Source organism: Lithobates pipiens, unplaced genomic scaffold (assembly GCF_037356315.1).
Source record: "Lithobates pipiens isolate NorthernLeopardFrog02 unplaced genomic scaffold, aLitPip1_a1.2 Scaffold_10, whole genome shotgun sequence".
In the NCBI taxonomy this organism is placed as follows: Eukaryota; Metazoa; Chordata; class Amphibia; order Anura; family Ranidae; genus Lithobates; species Lithobates pipiens.
In genome coordinates this window covers 181,804,006-181,825,212 of record NW_027507686.1, presented here as the reverse complement: position 1 = coordinate 181,825,212, position 21,207 = coordinate 181,804,006, and positions in this window count along the sequence as shown.

The following is a 21,207-nucleotide window of genomic DNA, read 5'->3' as shown; positions in this document are numbered from 1 at the left end:
ACATTTTTATATTTATGTCTGTTATCTTTGACTAGGCATGATGGTTGTAGTTCCATATTTTTCCATACAGAATAGGTACCTGCCACAAGTTGGGAATTGTCCACTTGCCACGTCACCTGCAACAAGTTGTGTATTGTCCACTTGCTACATCACCTGCCACAAGTTGTGTATTGTCCACTTGCCACGACACCTGCCACAATTTGTGCATTGTCCACTTGCCATGTCACCTGCCACAAGTGCCACGTGACTGGCCACAAGTGCCACGTGACCAGCCACGTGTCTGTATTTTTCCATACAGAATAGGTACCTGCCACAAGTTGTGTATTGTCCACTTGCCACGTCACCTGCCACAAGTTGTGTATTGCCCACTTGCTACGTGACTAGCCACAAGTGCCACGTGACTGGCCACAAGTGCCACGTGACTGGCCACGAGTGCCACATGACTGGCCACGAGTGCCACGTGACCAACCACGCGTGCCACGTGACCGGCCACGATTGCCATGTGACCTGCCACGTTACCAAGTTGTGGATTGTCCACTTGCCACGTCACCTGCCACAAGTTGTGGGGCTCCTAGCACCAAGTGACCCTGACATGGGCAAAATGTCAAGCACTTTTCTGCAGCAGAGAATGACATTTTACAACCCGAATTTGGGGCCACGTATCTCTGGGCCACTTGTAGCTAAAAATCCAAAATTTGGTATGCAAGCACAGTAGAACGAGCACTACAACATCTCCAAATTTGGGTTTTCTAACACCAAGTGACCCCGAGGTACGGGGCCTCAAATTCGGGTTGCAAAATGTCAAGCACTTTTCTGCAGCAGAGAATGACATTTTGCCACCCGAATTTGGGGCCACGTATCTTGGGGTCACTTGGTGCTAGAAACCCCAAATTTGGAGATGTAGTGCTAGTTGGGGTTTCTAGCTACAATAAAATAGAAAAGAATAGAAAAGAATTGCATAGAAAAACATGACACTCGTGGCCATGTGATCGTCCATGAATGCCACGTGACCAAGTTGTGGATTGTCCACTTGCCACGTCACCTGCCACAAGTTGTGGGGTTCCTAGCACCAAGTGACCCCAAGATATGGGCAGTATGTCAAGTGCAAACACAGTAGAACTAGCACTACACCATAGCACCAAGTGACCCTGAGATACGTGGCCCCAAAGTCGGGTCGCTAGTTCTACTGTGTTTGCATAACAAATTTGGGGTTTCTAGCTATAAGTGGCCCCCTAGATATGTGGCCCCAAATTTGCAAAATATCATTCTCTGCTGCAGAAAAGTACTTGACATATTGCCCATATCTTGGGATCTTTCAGTGTAATGTAAGATGACCTAAAGTAATGCCATCTAGGTAATTTTACATAATTGTTGCAACCTGCAGATTAATATATATATATGATTATATATATATATATATATATAATCAATCATAGGCATGCGCACATAGTGTGCCAATGTGCCTGGGCACACCCTAATCACTCTGTGCGCATTAGTGTTATCCAAAGCTTTTTTTTCAGGGTTATGGAGGATATTTCTTGCAAAACTGCAACATCTGCCCATTTTTACCTGCCTAGCCTTTAGAAAACAAAAAAAAGAGAGAAATATCCCCTATGATGGGGTTTTTGGGCAGCAACACAGTATCTGTAATGAAGTGGGAAATGTCTATTTGTACACAGTAGGGATTAAACTACTGAAAAAGACGGAAAAAAAGGGCGAATTTGTTATTTTATAAATGTTTATTAATATAAAAAAAAGGAAGAATTTAATAAATGACACAATGGTCAAAAATTGAACTCCACTTGGCAATTAAAAAACATAGTATAAGAATTTTGGATGTACATATATAGACAAAAATAGTTCTATCACATGAGCACTGTACACCTGTATACACAGTGGAGATGTGACGTTGACGCGTTTCGACCCTCACAGGGGTCTTCTCCAGAGGGTTTGTCAATTGATGTACATCACAAACGATAAAAATATGGTCCACAGTGGAGATCCTCTTTAGGGGACACAAGTAATCCGAGCCACTTTTCACCCGCCCTGTATATATGTGCCAAAGATCATAAAGTTGACATCTATCGCCGTAGCCAACCAGATGAGGAAGGGAAGGGAACGGAGTCCAAAGGTGCGGCTTATGAGGGATCACATACATAAATCCACCCCCGGTGTAATACACGGGAGGGGATACAGGCGTCAGCAGCCAAGGGTCAGAGGGGACGCACCTGCAGCGGAACTATGTAAGTCTTTCAAGTGAATGGGGATTCCTTGAAAAGTAAGCCAGGAAAAACACTAAGCGTGGAAAAATAATATGTATAGTCCAAGCCTCAGGGGTCCTAAGAACACCCACCCTGCGCCCATATATAGTCCAATGGGACACAGGAAGGCCTTAATCCTTAGTGCAACAGGAAGTCAGCAAGAGTAATCTCCTAGGAGATTCCTGTTGCACTAAGGATTAAGGCCTTCCTGTGTCCCATTGGACTATATATGACCCTTGGCTGCTGACGCCTGTATCCCCTCCCATGTATTACACCGTATTACATTGCAGTGCTCATGTGATAGAACTATTTTTGTCTATATATGTACATCCAAAATTCTTATACTATGTTTTTTAATTGCCAAGTGGAGTTAAATTTTTGACTATTGTGTCATTTATTCAATTCTTCCTTTTTTTTATATTAATAAACATTTATAAAATAACAAATTCGCCCTTTTTTTATGTCTTTTTCAGTAGTTTAATCCCTACTGTGTACAAATAGACGTTCCCCACTTCATTACAGATACTGTGTTGCTGCCCAAAAACCCCATCATAGGGGATATTTCTCTCTTTTTTTTGTTTTCAATTATAATCTAGGGGTGAGCAGCACTCTCTAACTTTTTAGTAGTGTTACTTTTTTTCTTGTTTATCTGCCTAGCCTTTAGATTGTCATAAAGGGGGTTTATTCACTAAACAGGTGATTGTGGACAATTGTCAAAGTGTGCATGTATAAACATACATTAATCTTAATATATACCTATTTATTGGCATATAACACGCGTCGACGTATAACACGCATCCCAAGTTTAGGAGGGAATTTTAAGGAAAAAAACTTTTAGGAGGGAAGTTTAAGGAAAAAACTTACATTTAAATGCCCATCAATGCAGCCTTATCAGTGTCCATCTGCAGCCTTGCCCAGTCTCATTTCAGCCTTGACCAGCCTTGCCCTGTCTCATTGCAGCCTGATTGTTTTTAAAATTAGCGCCGTTGAGATACACAAAGCGGAGTGTACGGCTGCTGACAGCCAGCGGAGGATTGGCGGAGGATCAGCGGGGATCGGCGTATAACACACACCCACGATTTCCCCCTGATCTTAAGGGGAAAAAAGTGAGTGTTATACGCCGGTAAATATGAGACGTGGCTCCCAAACAAAATTGACATTCTTTTTTCCCCACAAATAGAGATTTCTTTTAGTGGTATTTGATCACCTCTTCAGTTTTTATTTTTTGCGATATAAACAAAAAAAGAGCGTCAATTTTGAAAAAAACGCATTATTTTTTTACTTTTTGCTATAATAAATACCCTCAAAAAATATATAAAAAAGTTTTTTCCTCAGTTTAGACCGATACGTATTCATCGACATATTTTTGGTTAGCGTTTATTGATTGGTTTGAGCAAAAGTTAGAGCATCTACAAAATAGGGGATAGTTTATGCCATTTTTATGAATATTTTTTTTTTTACTAGTAATGGCGGCGATCAGCGATTTTTATCATGACTGTGACATTATGGCGGACACATCTGACACTTTTGGCACTATTTTGGGACAATTCACATTTATACAGTGATCAGTGCGATTAAAAATGCACTGATTACTGTGTAAATGTGACTGGTAGTGAAGGGATTAGCACTAGGTGGCACTGTAGGGGTTAAGTGTGTCCTAGGGAGTGTTTCTAACTGTGGGGGGAGGGGCTGTGTGTGACACATCACTGATCACCGCTCCTGATTACAGGGAGCGGTGATCAGTGACAGTGTCACTAGGCAGAACGGGGAGATGCTTGTTTACATTAGCATCTCCCCGTTCTTCCTCTCTGTGAGACGATCGTGGGTATCCCCACAAACATCGAGTCTGCAGGACTCGCGGTCTGACTCATGGAGCTCTCGGCGGGTACGCGTGCCTTCTATACCGACCTTGCGGGATCACGTGATTTCGGGCAGCGGAGCCAACCTGCCACAGTAAAACTGTGGCGGCTGGTCCGCAAGTGGTTAATATATAGCACCACATAATTTGAGCGAGTAGCTCAATGAGAGTTGATAATCTTCACACAATAAATTGTCTAAGTATTTATTTCAAATATCAAATCATGTGCAAATTTAATTCCTGTTAAATTATTTTTCACATGAACTGATGATTGAAGTGAACATTTTCACAGTTTATAGGGTGAAGATCATCATCTCCTTTAGTAAACCCAATATGATGTTGGATATACATATAGAATAACAGTAAATATTGAGTGTATATTTATAATATTTATTCTAATGCTGTCAAAACTTATTTCCACAGCCTGTTTCTGTGTATACAATGGAAGGATTTATCTTTACAATGAAACAATCCACACAGAATATATTGGCAATGGATATTGTCTCCGTGAAATATGTGGAATTAATGGGACACTTGTCAATATAACTTATGACTGTAAACCTCTGCCTGGTAAGTTAGAAAATAAATGTTTGTTTTTGCTATGGGAAATAATCATTGCAAAATAAATTACGGTCGTTTTGGAGGGTTTGTGGAAAGGCAGGAATAGGACAATGGCCAAGTGAAAATTGTTGTAACTCATAGCAACCAAATTTCAGATTACTGTAGCTAACTAATACAAGTTATGCACATTACAAATGTATTGTTAAATAAACCCAGGAATGCTATCAGCAATAGGTGTGACTACCAATAATACATGCATAGACATATTCATGCTAGATTATGGAATGGTATTATTATTGTTATTATCAGAATATTTATCCTGTTGCCAGAAAGTCATAAATTAAAACTACATAAAAGATGGTGAAAAAACCTCAAAAGACACAAACTCTGGTATATAGAAAGATGCAAACAAACAATAGAATATCAACACAATAATGTTTTCAGCATATTTCATGTCACAAATAAGCATATTATTTGTACATTAACCATTTAATGACTGCCTGCCTGCATCCTAATGAGGGCGAGCGGCCGCTGTAGGCAAAGCAATGTACTGGTACGTCACTGCCTACTTACGGGCTTAGGGCGCCTGCATGCGCTCCCCCAAGCTGGCTTTTGCATACAGCAGGAGCCTGTTGGCAAGTCCTGGCCAAAGATTCATTGGCCTGGATGTGCTGATCAGCTGTGTACATTCATAGCCCAGAACACTGTGCACAGGGAGCAATATGTGTCAGTTTCTCACCCCTGCAGAGCAGGGATGAGAAATTAAGAGATCATTAATAAAAAGCAGCACACTGTGCACACATTGCACATAGTTAGGCACATATTTTAACCCCTTAATCGCCACTAGATGTTAACCCCTTCCCAGCCAGTGCCATTAGTACACTGACAGTGCATATTTTTTAGCATTGATCACTGTAATAATGGCCCTGGTGATGTCAGTGGCAGTAAGTCAGTGCCCCCATGTGTCAGTTAGTGCCAGATTGTCCACCGCAATATCACAGTCCCATTATATGTTGTTGATCTCTGCCATTAGTAGTACATTTAAAAAAAATTACACTATATATACCATTGTTAGTAGATTCTATATGTAGCGCCCTGCTCCTGATGTGCAGACGTTATTATTTTTTCAAATTTAGTTGTCTGAAGCTGTAGTTAGGCTCAGGCTAATTTTCCCTAAAAGTTCTGGCTTCTATGCCAGTCCACCTGGGTTGCACTGGTTCCCACTTGACCGTAGGTGTCACTGTCACCACCGGTGGGTGTGAAAATGCAGCAGGCTGGATGTATTGAATACTACCTTTTGCTCAGAAATAGCTCAGTGGGAGTATCTTCCCTGCTGTGCATTCTAGGAGAGGGTATTTAAGGTACCAACGCCATTTTTGGTGGTTTCTTTTGTGAGGTCCACTATGCCAACCTCATGGCCCTCCTGGCCTGGGGTCTGTGCCACATGGTTCTGCGCCTCGGGCCGCCTGGCCTGAGGCTGTGCAACTGAGAGGGTAGGCCGTCAAAGGTCTTGGGGCCTACTGATCCAGGGATGGTCCTGTGCTGTCTCACCTGTGGGGAGAAGCCAAGAAAACTGGAGGATCCAGGGGAGGACTTTTCTAGTAGAGGACCGAGCGCAAGGCTAGTGTCTCTGGAAGAGCCTGGAAACTCAGTTAGAGGATGCAACCCAGATCACCACCCATGCAGTATCACTAGTACAGTATCAGTATCATCAATAAGTCTGTGGCAGAGACTTTATTGAGCATCTCATCAGCTGCTAGATCAAGTGAGAGGGGCCTATCCAATGGTTGCTGGATCCAGTCTGTGGAGCTGTTTGTCCTCTGGATCTGACCAATACCTCTAACCCACAATTACAAGGTGCCTGAACTCCCCCTTTATCTCTGACCCTCCATTGAAAGGACTTTTGTGCTTATCCTGAATACATGTTAAAAAAAGGACTAAGTGTCGGATTCAACATCATTTGGGCTACTTTCCAACGGGACCCCTGTGACAGTAAGCCCAAATAAAACCAGAAGCTCCTAGGGGGTTAGTGCTACATATAACTTTCATGCAAACCAATCAATATACAGTTTTTTTTTATTATCAAATACGTAGCAAAATACATTTTGGCCAAAATGTATGAAAACAAACAACTTCTTTAACAGATGCAACCTATAATATAGAAGCCATACCTTTACAGGATGCTCACTTAAATATTACATTCCAAATCAAAAACATAGGCTATATACACATAGAATAAACAAAAAAAAGTATAAAAAAAATATTTAAGGCCATGGGTTAAATATGGTTTTAAAATGAAATATTTTAAAATAAAAACCACCAAATCACATATAAAAATGTATACTTTCTGTAAGTTATTAACCATAATTCTGTTTCCTTGCCAACAAGTAAAAAAATATATTTTTCACCAACAGAATCAGCAACTACAGCTATGACCACTGCAACTACCCCACCATCTACAACTTCTAGAACAACAAAATCAACCAAAACAACTACTCCACCATCTACAACTACTGGAACAACAACATCAAGAACTACAACTACACCACCATCTTCAACTACTGGAACAACAACATCAACAACTACACCACCATCTACAACTACTGGAACAACAACAACCCCCACAACAACGACCCCACCATCTACAACTACTGGAACAACAACAACCCCCACAACAACGACCCCACCATCTACAACTACTGGAACAACAACAACCACTACAACTACACCACCATCTACAACTACTGGAACAACAACAACCCCCACAACAACGACCCCGCCATCTACAACTACTGGAACAACAACAACCACTACAACTACACCACCATCTACAACTACTGGAACAGCAACAACAAGCACTACAACTACACCACCATCTACAACTACTGGAACAGCAACAACCACTACAACTACACCACCATCAACAATTACTGGAACAGCAACAACAAGCACTACAACTACACCACCATCTACAACTACTGGAACAGCAACAACAAGCCCTACAACTACACCACCATCTACAACTACTGGAACAACAATAACCACTACCCCACCATCTACAACTACTGGAACAACAATATCAACAACTACACCATCTACAACTACTGGAACAACAACATTAACAACTACACCACCATCTACAACTACTGGAACAACAACAACAGCAACCACGTCAACCACACCATCATCTACAACTACATCAACCACTACAACTACCCCATCATCTACAACTACTGGAACAGCAACAACAAGCACTACAACTACACCAGCATCTGCAACTACTGGAACAACAACAACCACTACAACTACACCACCATCTACAACTACTGGAACAACAACATCAACAACTACCCCACCATCTACAACTACTGGAACAAAAACAACCACTCTAACTACCCCACTATATACAACTACTGGAACAACAACATCAACAACTACACCATCATCTACAACTACTGGAACAACAACAACCACTACAACTACACCACCATCTACAACTACTGGAACAGCAACAACAAGCACTACAACTACACCACCATCTACAACTACTGGAACAACAACATCAGCCACTACAACTACCCCACCATCTACAACTACTGGAACAACAACATCAACGACTACACCACCATCTACAACACCTGGAACAACAAAAACAACCACTACACCACCTACAACCACTAAAACAACAGAATCAATAACTACACCACCATCTACAACTACTGGAACAACAACCACTACACCACTATCTACAACTACTGGAACAACAACCACTACACCACCATCTACAACTACTGAAACAATAACAGCAACCACAACACCTACACCACTATTTACAACTACAAGTACGACAATAATTGTAGATACAATTACTGTAACAACAACAGCAACCACGACAATTACACCATCATCTACAACTACTGGAACAACAAGCACTACAACTACACCACCATCTAATACTACGGGAACAACAATATCAACCACTACAACTACCCTGCCACCTACAACTACTGGAACAACAACATCAACCACTACAACTACCCCACCATCTACAACTTCTGGAACAACAACATCAACCACTACAACTACCCCACCATCTACACCTACTGGAACAACAACATCAACCACGACAATTACCCCACCACCTACAACTACTGGAACAACAACATCAACCACTACAACTGCTACACCGTCTACAACTACCGGAACAACAACAGCAACCACGACAACTACACCACCATCTACAACTACCGGAACAACAACAGCAACCATGACAACTACAGCACCATCTACAACTACTGGAACAACAATATCAATGACCACAACTACATCACTTTCTACAACTACTGGAACAACAACAGCAACCACAACAACTACTGAAACAACAACATCAACCACTACAACTACCCCACCATCTACACCTACTGGAATAACAACATCAACCACTACACCACCATCTACAACTATTGGAACAACAAAATCAGCCACTACAACTACCCCACCATCTACAACTACTGAAACAACAACATCAATCACTACAACTACAACACCGTCTACAATTACCGGAACAACAACAGCAACCACGACAACTACACCACCATCTACAACTACTGGAACAACAATATCAACAACTACAAGTACTGGAACAACAACATCAACCACTACACCACCATCTACAACAACCACTACACCACCACCTACAACCACTGAAACAACAAAATCAATAACTACACCATCATCTACAACTACTGGAACAACAACAACCACTACAACTACACCACCATCTACAACCACTGGAACAACCATAACAGCAATCACAACTACACCACCATATACAACTACTGGAACAACAACATCAACCACTACAACTACCCCATCATCTACAACCACTGGAACAACAACATCAGCCACTACACCGCCATCTACAACTACTGGAACAACAACATCAACCACTACAACTACAACACCGTCTACAATTACCGGAACAACAACAGCAACCACGACAACTACACCACCATCTACAACTACTGGAACAACAATATCAACGACAACAACACCGTCTACAATTACCGGAACAACAACAGCAACCACGACAACTACACCACCACCTACAACCACTGAAACAACAAAATCAATAACTACACCATCATCTACAACTACTGGAACAACAACCACTACAACTACACCACCATCTACAACCACTGGAACAACCATAACAGCAATCACAACTACACCACCATATACAACTACTGGAACAACAACATCAACCACTACAACTACCCCATCATCTACAACCACTGGAACAGCAACATCAACCACTACAACTACCTCACCATCTACAACTTCTGGAACAACAACATCAGCCACTACACCGCCATCTACAACTACTGGAACAACAACATCAACCACTACAACTACAACACCGTCTACAATTACCGGAACAACAACAGCAACCACGACAACTACACCACCATCTACAACTACTGGAACAACAATATCAACGACAACAACACCGTCTACAATTACCGGAACAACAACAGCAACCACGACAACTACACCACCATCTACAACTACTGGAACAACAATATCAACAACTACAAGTACTGGAACAACAACATCAACCACTACACCACCATCTACAACAACCACTACACCACCACCTACAACCACTGAAACAACAAAATCAATAACTACACCATCATCTACAACTACTGGAACAACAACCACTACAACTACACCACCATCTACAACCACTGGAACAACCATAACAGCAATCACAACTACACCACCATATACAACTACTGGAACAACAACATCAACCACTACAACTACCCCATCATCTACAACCACTGGAACAGCAACATCAACCACTACAACTACCTCACCATCTACAACTTCTGGAACAACAACATCAGCCACTACACCGCCATCTACAACTACTGGAACAACAACATCAACCACTACAACTACAACACCGTCTACAATTACCGGAACAACAAAAGCAACCACGACAACTACACCACCATCTACAACTACTGGAACAACAATATCAACGACAACAACACCGTCTACAATTACCGGAACAACAACAGCAACCACGACAACTACACCACCATCTACAACTACTGGAACAACAATATCAACAACTACAAGTACTGGAACAACAACATCAACCACTACACCACCATCTACAACAACCACTACACCACCACCTACAACCACTGAAACAACAAAATCAATAACTACACCATCATCTACAACTACTGGAACAACAACAACCACTACAACTACACCACCATCTACAACCACTGGAACAACCATAACAGCAATCACAACTACACCACCATATACAACTACTGGAACAACAACATCAACCACTACAACTACCCCATCATCTACAACCACTGGAACAGCAACATCAACCACTACAACTACCTCACCATCTACAACTTCTGGAACAACAACATCAGCCACTACACCGCCATCTACAACTACTGGAACAACAACATCAACCACTACAACAACAACACCGTCTACAATTACCGGAACAACAACAGCAACCACGACAACTACACCACCATCTACAACTACTGGAACAACAATATCAACGACAACAACACCGTCTACAATTACCGGAACAACAACAGCAACCACGACAACTACACCACCATCTACAACTACTGGAACAACAATATCAACAACTACAAGTACTGGAACAACAACATCAACCACTACACCACCATCTACAACAACCACTACACCACCACCTACAACCACTGAAACAACAAAATCAATAACTACACCATCATCTACAACTACTGGAACAACAACAACCACTACAACTACACCACCATCTACAACCACTGGAACAACCATAACAGCAATCACAACTACACCACCATATACAACTACTGGAACAACAACATCAACCACTACAACTACCCCATCATCTACAACCACTGGAACAGCAACATCAACCACTACAACTACCTCACCATCTACAACTTCTGGAACAACAACATCAGCCACTACACCGACATCTACAACTACTGGAACAACAACATCAACCACTACAACAACAACACCGTCTACAATTACCGAAACAACAACAGCAACCACGACAACTACACCACCATCTACAACTACTGGAACAACAATATCAACGACAACAACACCGTCTACAATTTCCGGAACAACAACAGCAACCACGACAACGACACCACCATCTACAACTACTGGAACAACAATATCAACAACTACAAGTACTGGAACAACAACATCAACCACTACACCACCATCTACAACAACCACTACACCACCACCTACAACCACTGAAACAACAAAATCAATAACTACACCATCATCTACAACTACTGGAACAACAACAACCACTACAACTACACCACCATCTACAACCACTGGAACAACCATAACAGCAATCACAACTACACCACCATATACAACTACTGGAACAACAACATCAACCACTACAACTACCCCATCATCTACAACCACTGGAACAGCAACATCAACCACTACAACTACCTCACCATCTACAACTTCTGGAACAACAACATCAGCCACTACACCGACATCTACAACTACTGGAACAACAACATCAACCACTACAACAACAACACCGTCTACAATTACCGGAACAACAACAGCAACCACGACAATTACACCACCATCTACAACTACTGGAACAACAATATCAACGACAACAACACCGTCTACAATTACCGGAACAACAACAGCAACCACGACAACGACACCACCATCTACAACTACTGGAACAACAATATCAACAACTACAAGTACTGGAACAACAACATCAACCACTACACCACCATCTACAACAACCACTACACCACCACCTACAACCACTGAAACAACAAAATCAATAACTACACCATCATCTACAACTACTGGAACAACAACAACCACTACAACTACACCACCATCTACAACTACTGGAACTACTACAATTAAAAGTAAGCTTATAGTTTTAATGAAATTTAAGCCCTGTTGAAATGTTATGTATTATTACCCAAATGCAGTTAGACTGCTTGTTTAGAAATTAATGGACATTTTTCTGTTACTGAACAAAAATAGTGTGCTGCAGCAAGGGTTAAAATTCCTCAGTTCTAACAGCTGGACAACTGGAGAGCTGGACAACATCACAATGCACAGGGAAGTGGTCTGGGTCTCTGGTGCATGGACATCACTGCTTAGGAAGCAGGATTGTTGTTGATGTTCACACTATGCAGAGAGCATGTCAGACCGCTGAAGTCTCAGACTGCTGTGCTATGAGTTTAGCAGTGGGTATGAGCAAGCTGGTCAGTGTTTGCTTCGCAGGAGCTTTGGCAAAATCCAGAAAAAAAGTTCTGTACCCCCAAACTTTGTGTTGGATTTAAATTCTTTCCTTACCTGGTGGGTACTGGCCAGGGAGGCAGCCAATCAAACCAATCTGTGTTTAACCTCCATGGCGGTATGATTATGTCAGGAATTTTTGTACCAAAAGTGGTACAATTCTTTTGCATGGAAATTTGGTGTTATGTATTATAGGCCCGCAATTCTTAGTAATTACTTACTTAAACCTGACCAAACAAGACTCTAGTAGACATCCCAGATGTGATAAAGTTTGAAACACAAAATCATGAATTATACATCGCTCCTGATGGTGTCTGGTGTTAGACTAAAATCTGCTCAGCCACCTTCCAGATAAAATCAGCATGAATAAGAAGCTTGCCACTCTTTGCTCTGTATAGAACATATGAATTCCAAAGGCATTGTTCCAGAAGATGCCGGAAAACCTTTTTATAATATTTTTTTTGCTGTTTGCGCATAGCTGGATAAAATGTCATTGCCTGATCGGCTCTGTCAACCCCTCCCATAGTGCAATTATAGTCTATCACGACTTGCGTCTTCAGCACATCTTTCCCACCTTTTGTGTGGACCATGGCAGTGGAGGTATTGTGCACAGTGCTCATGAGACACACGTCCTTCTTGTCGCGCCATCGCATTGCCATCATCTTACCCTTCTGCCAGGCAACCATTCCTCCGGTTTTAAGCTTTTTCTTGGAGAACATAGATGGCATATCACGTCGGTTAGGCCTAACAGTACCATACACATTGGTCTTGTTTTGTAGCAAAACCTCAAACAGTTCTGGAGACGTATAGAAATTGTCCATGGTCACACAATCCCTGGTTCAACAATGGCTCCAGCAGTGTAAGGACTGATGATGTGGCCATCCCATAGCCGCTGTACCTGGGGTTGAACTTCGTGCCTTTACCGGTGTAAATGACCGAATTCCAGATGCACCCGGTGGATGACTCGCAGAGCATGTAGGATTTTATGCCAAATCGTGCTCTTTTGGATGCAATAAACTGTATCCAGCTCAGGCGCCCCTTGTAGGCCATCAAGCTTTCATCCACGCAGACGTCCCTTTCTGGCACATAGGTCCGCTGGAAATTGGTCACAATAATTTTTAATCTCTGATCTTTCCATAAAGAGTGCCTATCACTGGCCAAGCTATCATCAGGGATTCAATTAAATGTATATAAAATAAATCAAGAAAAAAATTAAAGCACCCCCCCCGCTCATGCGAAAATGCAAATGTGCACATAGATCCAGCATGGGATGCATAAAATGCGTGAAGGTAAAAACCTGCCATTAGAACCACTTTAAGCCACTGACAAACCCAGTAACCAGCACTCAGGACAGCCAAGGAGTGACCATCCCAGTTTCCCAAAGCTCTGCATGAAGGAACAAGAAAGTGCTGTGCTGGTGGTGTCACTCCTACAGCCATATCTAGGCTCAATGTACCCTGCAGGAAGAGCCCATGGAGAGTGGAGTTGTATGGGGAATGTTTTGCTACATCCAAATTTTCTGTGCTGCCCATGTGGGCCTCAGAAAGGGGCAGTCTAAATGTGCAACATTTAGGTAAACCAACTCCACGCCTGAGCACTGTTAGATTCAGGTAGTATGGTAACATTTGTCTTCACCGGGTGGTAGCTGGTTAAATAGGTCCCATTGCTAGGACCCTGCAGATGGTATGTATATACAGGGACACTTTAGAATACCCGCTGATACCCGTGACAATCAAAACAGCATTTGGCATGGTTACCCAGGAGGCTGGGTTGGTGTCCAACCTCATACATGATTTTGTGGGGTGGTAGTGTCCTTTTATATGTGGGACTATGTGAATAGTGGACTGTTTGTACAAGGTGACCATACTGTTTCCTTTGATGGGTTGGCCATTGTGACTTTAGCAAGTGTTGACATAGTTGCACCTGTGACAGATGGTCTACAGGCTAAGGAGACCACAGAGGCGGGAATCCTCTCTAATGCAGGTCATGGTTGGAGAGATCATAAATGAAACCTCCCCATTACAGGTTATAACTGAGGAGGATGAGGAGGAAGGTTCCGCTAAACTCTTAGCCCTTGTACACACGGTCAGAGATTCCGACGGAATGTGTCCGATCAGACCGTTTTGTCAGATATTCCGACTGTGTGTGGTCTCCATCGGACTGTTTCCGTTGGAGCATCCGATGGACCAAGTTTTCCAACTTGTTGGTAACATTTTCCGACAAAATGCTCCGATCGGACATACTCCGATCATGTGTAGAGAATTTCGATTGGACAAAGTGCCACGCATGCTCAGATCAAATTCCTACACCAAAGCTATTGGCTACTAGCGTGAACGTAGTCCCGTCGTAACGAAATAACTTCATCACGTTCTGTTTCTGACAACTTTGTCCGACCATGTGTATGCAATTGTTTCGGACAAAATCCGACGGATTTGGTTGTCGGAATGTCCGACCGTGTGTACAAGGGCTAAGATATCTGACTCTGGGTCCCTGATAGTGTAGACAGGAGGCGCAGGAGTACAGAGTAGCACGAGTGCCTGTAAGTATTGCTAGCAGCAGGTCAGGTGTCCATGCTGGGCAGCTGAAGTAGTCAGAAGGCTACAGTAAGCAAGCAAACTGGTAGGCAGCTGGTAGGCAACAGACTGCGGCAGGGTGGCAGCAGCAGCTGAGACAGTTGCTGTTATCAGATAATAGGTTAGATAGGAACAGCAGGGTGGTAGGCAGGTATCTATGACAGCAGGCTTTCACGTACCTGGTAGAAGTCTGATATCATGAGGTTGACCTCCCTTGTATCTCCAACCCAAGCCCCACTGAATTTGGAACAGGTGGTAGTTAGGGTTAGGAGGAACACGAGTTCCTGGATGTGTTGTTTGCAGAACTTGCAGGTGAGACTGTAGGGTAGACGGCTCAGGCAGAGCAACAGGCAGAAGTCTGGGATGAGTTTCAGTGGATCAGCTGATGTTAAAGTGGCACTCAGACCGATATGAAAGTTCAGGTTTCGTGTCTTGTCTTCCTGAGGACAGGAGATGGAAGCAGAGTCGTGAGGATAGCCGGGTTCGGTAACTGGTGGGCAACGAGGTACAAGGCATCAGGCTGGAGCAGAGTCAGATCAAGCTGGGATCAGAAGCCAGAAGTCACAGGTATCAGAGTCCAAAGGCAGAGTCAGGGCAAGCCGGGGTGAATAACGGGTATCAAGCAGGTTACAGGTAGAGTACAGAGGATCAGGACAATCTGAAGACCAGTCAGCACTGTTTGTGAGCAGAGTACCCTTTAAATAGCCCCTCTGGCGTGAACTGGGTATAGGGGCATGCTCTTGCACGCACACGCCGTTCGTTGTGCACGCGCGTGCGCATTAGCGGTTCTAGAAGTCTGCGCGTGCCCATGCATGTTAGCGTTTCCAAACGTCTGTTGCTGTCTGTGCGTGCGTGCATGCGCATGAGTGTGCGCCAAGCGCGAACTAACAGTTTTCTTATGTTGCCCCCCCCCCCTTAAGGGCAGCCTCCGGATGCCCTTTAGGACTCTTTTTTCAGGACTTTGAAAAAAGGCTTGCATCAATCTTGGAGCATGAATATTGGAAGCTGGTTCCCAAGAATTCTCCTCCGGGTCGTAGCCATTTCCAGTTAACAAGGAACTGTGTTTGATTGTTTCTGATTCTGCAGTCCAACAGAGCTTCTACTTCATTACCCTTGATAAGGAGCGGAGGAGGGACTTCGGAAATCCGGTCAGGAAAGGGGTTTGGCACGGTTGGTTTCAACAACTAAACATGGAATACTGGGTGGATCCTTAAGTTCTTGGGCAACACTAATTCAAATGCTACTGCATTTATTTTCTTTTTGACAGGAAAAGGACCAAAGAATTTAGGGCCCTTCTTCGAGGGGCAGTTTAACCTTAAATTAGCTGTGGACAGCCAGACCTTATCTCCCGGTTTCAGGTTCAGGTTGCCTCTTCTTTTCTTATCGAATAATTTCTTGTTGCTTGCCTGCACTTTAGTGATCATATCTTGTAACAGTTGGTTATTTGTAGAAAAGAAAAATAACTGGTCTTGTACAGCAGGTACAGAAGATTCAGCAGATACCTCTGGCAGGAAGGAGGGATGAAACCCATAATTGGCAAAGAAGGGTGATTGTTTGGTTGCTGAGTGAATTGAGTTATTATAAGAGAATTCTGCAAGTGGAAGAAATGACAGCCAATCGTCTTGTGTGAAGGAAAAAGAGCACTGCAAGTTTTGTTCATGGGTTTGGTTCATTCTTGCGGTTTGGCTGTTTGTTTGTGGGTGATATGCGCAAGACAAACGGAGTTCAATGTTCAGTGCCTTACATAAAGCCTTCCAAAATCTAGATGTAAATTGTACACCTCTGTCGGAGATGATGCTGTCTGGGGTGCCATGTAGCTTAACAACTTCTTTAATGAAGGCTGAGGCAGTCTTGTGGCAGAAGGGGTTCCTTGTAAGGGTATAAAATGGGCCATCTTGGTTAGTCAGTCGACAACAACAAAAATGGTGGTGAAATCTTCGGATGGAGGGAGCTCTACAATTAAATCCATGGAGATCATACTCCATGGTTTCTTAGGTACAGGGAGGGATTCCAAAAGTCCCCAGGTCTTGGCTTTGTCCGACTTGCTGCAAAGACATGTTGTACAAGAATTTAAGTATTTCTTACAGTCCTGCATTAGGTCTGGCCACCAGAAGGTGTGGGAGATTAAATCGGCAGTCTTAGTAATTTCAAAGTGCTCTGCAAGAGGGTGATCATGGCAACGTCTCAAGATAGCAACCCTGAATTGTGGAAAATGTGTTCCTTATGAAAGAAAAGATCATTCCTCAATTGAAGAGCCAGGTCCTGGGAGAGGGGTCAGTTTACCAGATCTGCTTTTATTTATGACACCAGGTCTGCTTGAAGGGCTGTTGAACATGCGTGATAAGGCATCCGGTTTACCTTTCTTTGAGCCGGGGTGGTAGGTGATATGGAACATAAAACGTGAGAAAAACAGTGCCCACCTTGCTTGTCATGGCCTTAATCGTTTAGCCATCCTTAAATACTCTAAATTTTTGTGGTCTGTGAAGATGAGGATCGGGTGAGACGCTTCCTCCAAAAGGTAGCCCCATTCTTCAAGAGCAGCCATGATGGCTAGTAGCTCTCGGTCTCCAACGTCATAATTCCTTTTGGAAGGATTCCGTTTTTTTTAGAAGAAGGCCACTGGATGAGTAAAGACTTGGGTCCTTGATGCTGAGATAATATAGCTCCGACTGCATTCTCAGAGGCATCTACCTCCAGCATATAAGCCAGGGATGGATCTGGGTGCTTCAAGATGGAGGCAGAAGTGAATAAAGCCTTCAGTTGTTCAAAAGCCTCCTGAGCTTCTGGAGTCCTGCAGAAGGGAACATGTTGTTTTTTTAATTGTGTAATGGGGGAGATGATGCCAGAAAAGTCCTTGATACATTTTCTATAAAAGTTTGCAAACCCCACAAACCTCTGAACAGCCTGTCAGTGGGAGCAGGCCATTCTAGGACAGATGAGACCTTCTGTGGGTCCATAGAAATGCAGTGAGCAGAAATAACAAGTCCCAAAAAATGTATGGTTCTCTTTTCGAAGTCACATTTTTCAGCTTTAGTGTACAGGCGGTGTTCACGGAGCCGACTTAACACAATTTTCACATGGATCTGGTGTGATTCAGTAGTTTCAGAGAATATAAGAATGTCATCTAGGTATACTATGACAAATAGATCTAGAAAGTCCCGGAAAACATTGTTCACTAGGTGCTGAAACGTAGCTGAGGCATTGCAGAGTCCAAATGGCATAACTAAATATTCAAATTGGCTGAAGCGTGTTTGGAAGGCCGTTTTCCATTAATCTCATTCCCTAATTCAAACTAAATGATATAATCCTCTTAGGTCGAGCTTGGAAAACACCTGTGTCCCCCTTAGTCGCTGGAATCAGAGCAAGGGGGTACTAGTTCTTCACTGTGATCTTATTAAGGTCCTGAGAGTCAACGCAGGGTCTCAATGAATGGTCTTTTCTCCACAAAAAAGATGCCGGCACCAGCAGGAGACGTGGAGGGCCGAATGAACTGTTTCTTCAGTCTTTCATCTATGTAGGTACGTAGAACTTCCAGTTCGGGTTCAGAAAGGGGATAGATCTGTCCAAATGGAATTTCGGCTCCCGGTAAAAGTTCAATAGGACAATCATACATCCTATAGGAGGGAAGAGTGTCTGCACCCTTCTTGTTAAATACATCCAGGTATTCGTGTGGTAAGCAGCAGGAACTCATTTTAAAGTTTCAGGATCAGGTTGTAGACTGAGAAGAGGGGTGGTTTTGACCATCCTTCTGGGAAGGCAGTGTGTAAGACAGTAGTTGTAAGTTAAGGAGACTTCTCCAGTAAGCCAGTTAATGTATAGATTATGGGCTTTTAACCACGGAATGCCAAGGATGACCGGAAACATAGGTGATGTTATGACATCCAGCCAGAGGATTTCATGATGGCCTGTGGCAGATTGGCAGAAGATAGGTGCGGTCTCTTGAGTAACAGGGCCAGATTTAAAGGCCAGAGCCATCGGCCAGATGGACATAGAACCCTTGCTTCTTGGCACATACAGGTAGCTGATATAGAGAGACTAATGTGGAATCTATGAAACAGCTTCAGGCCCCAGAGTCTATGATAGCAGATACAGGAATTGTCCTTCCTGAGTGCAAAAGTTCCACAGAGAGAGAAACATGTGCCTGATCTTTTCCAGGAAGATACATCATGTGTGGTGGACGTTTGGAAGGTCTGTTGAGTTTTAGCAGGCAAGTCCGTATAAAGTGACGAGCCTCCCCACAATAGAGACATTAATTGGTTTGCTGACATCTGAGGCGCTCAACAGGGGAGAGAGGAGGCTTTCGAAAGCTCCTATGGTGAATTTTAAGCGGTTTCTTCTCTCCGGGGAGTGCAGCCAATGAAGGAGCAGAAGATCTAGGAGTCACAGCAGGGGTTCTTTGAAGTTTTTCGGATTGCCTTTCTTGTAATCGTTGGTCAATCTGGATAGTTAAGTTGATCAGATCTCCCAAAGATGTGGGCATACCCACTCTTGCAAGCTCATCCTTTAAGGTATCAGAAAGTCACAATCGAAACTGGTGGCGAAGTGCGGAGTGGTTCCATAGGGTATCAGCACTCAAGACATGAAAATTGGTTATATAGTCCTCAACAGGCCTTGAGCCCTGTTGTAACTTGCCGAGCTTGGACTCCGCAGTCTGATGATAGAAAGGATGAGCATATAACTGGGCCATGGCTGTAAAAAATTAATCAGTGGTTGCCAGGACAGGGTCATGTTGTTCCCAGAGATGGTGGGCCCAGGAAAGCGGTTCATTAGATAACAGGGTAATGATGAACCCCACCTTGATGTTCTCTGAAGAAAAGGTCTGGGGCAGCAGAGAGAAATACAGTTTGCAGGAGTTCCGGAAGGTACGGAATTTTCCACAGTCCCCGAAAAACCGTTCCGGAATATGCACTCTGGATTCCCAGAGGGGGAGCAGCCTCCTGGAGAAACCTGAGCTCCGTTTGAGCAGAAGAATCTGTGACTGCAGGAGAAGCAGGGGCCGATGCGATATTCATCTTGTCTGAAAGTCACTCTTCCATGTGACTTAGATTCTTTTGTAATCCCTGTACTGTACATGTTAGTGCAGTGATTGATCTAAAATCGTCCATTGGTGGGGAGACATCCCTTTCAGACTCCATCTGTGACTTACTGGTACTGTCATGTACCTGGTAGGAGTCTGATATGATGAGGTTGGCTTCCCTTGTATCTCCGACCCAAGCCCCACTGAATGTGGAACAGATGGTAGCAAGGGTTAGGAGGAACATGAATGCCTGGGTGTGTTGTTTGCAGAACTTGCAGTTGAAGCTGTAGGGTAGACGGCTCAGGCAGAACAACAGGCAGAAGTCTGGGATGAGATTCAGTGGATCAGCTGATGTAAAAGTGGCACTGCAAAGGATATGCAAGTTCATGTCCTTGGGTCTTGTCAGAACTTCCTGAGGACAGGAGATGAAAGCATAGTCGTGAGGATAGCCGGGTTTGGTAACTGGCGGGCAACGAGGTACAAGGCATCAGGCAGGAACAGAGTCAGATCAAGCCAGGATCAGAAGCCAGAAGTCACAGGTATCAGAGTCCAAAGGCAGAGTCAGGG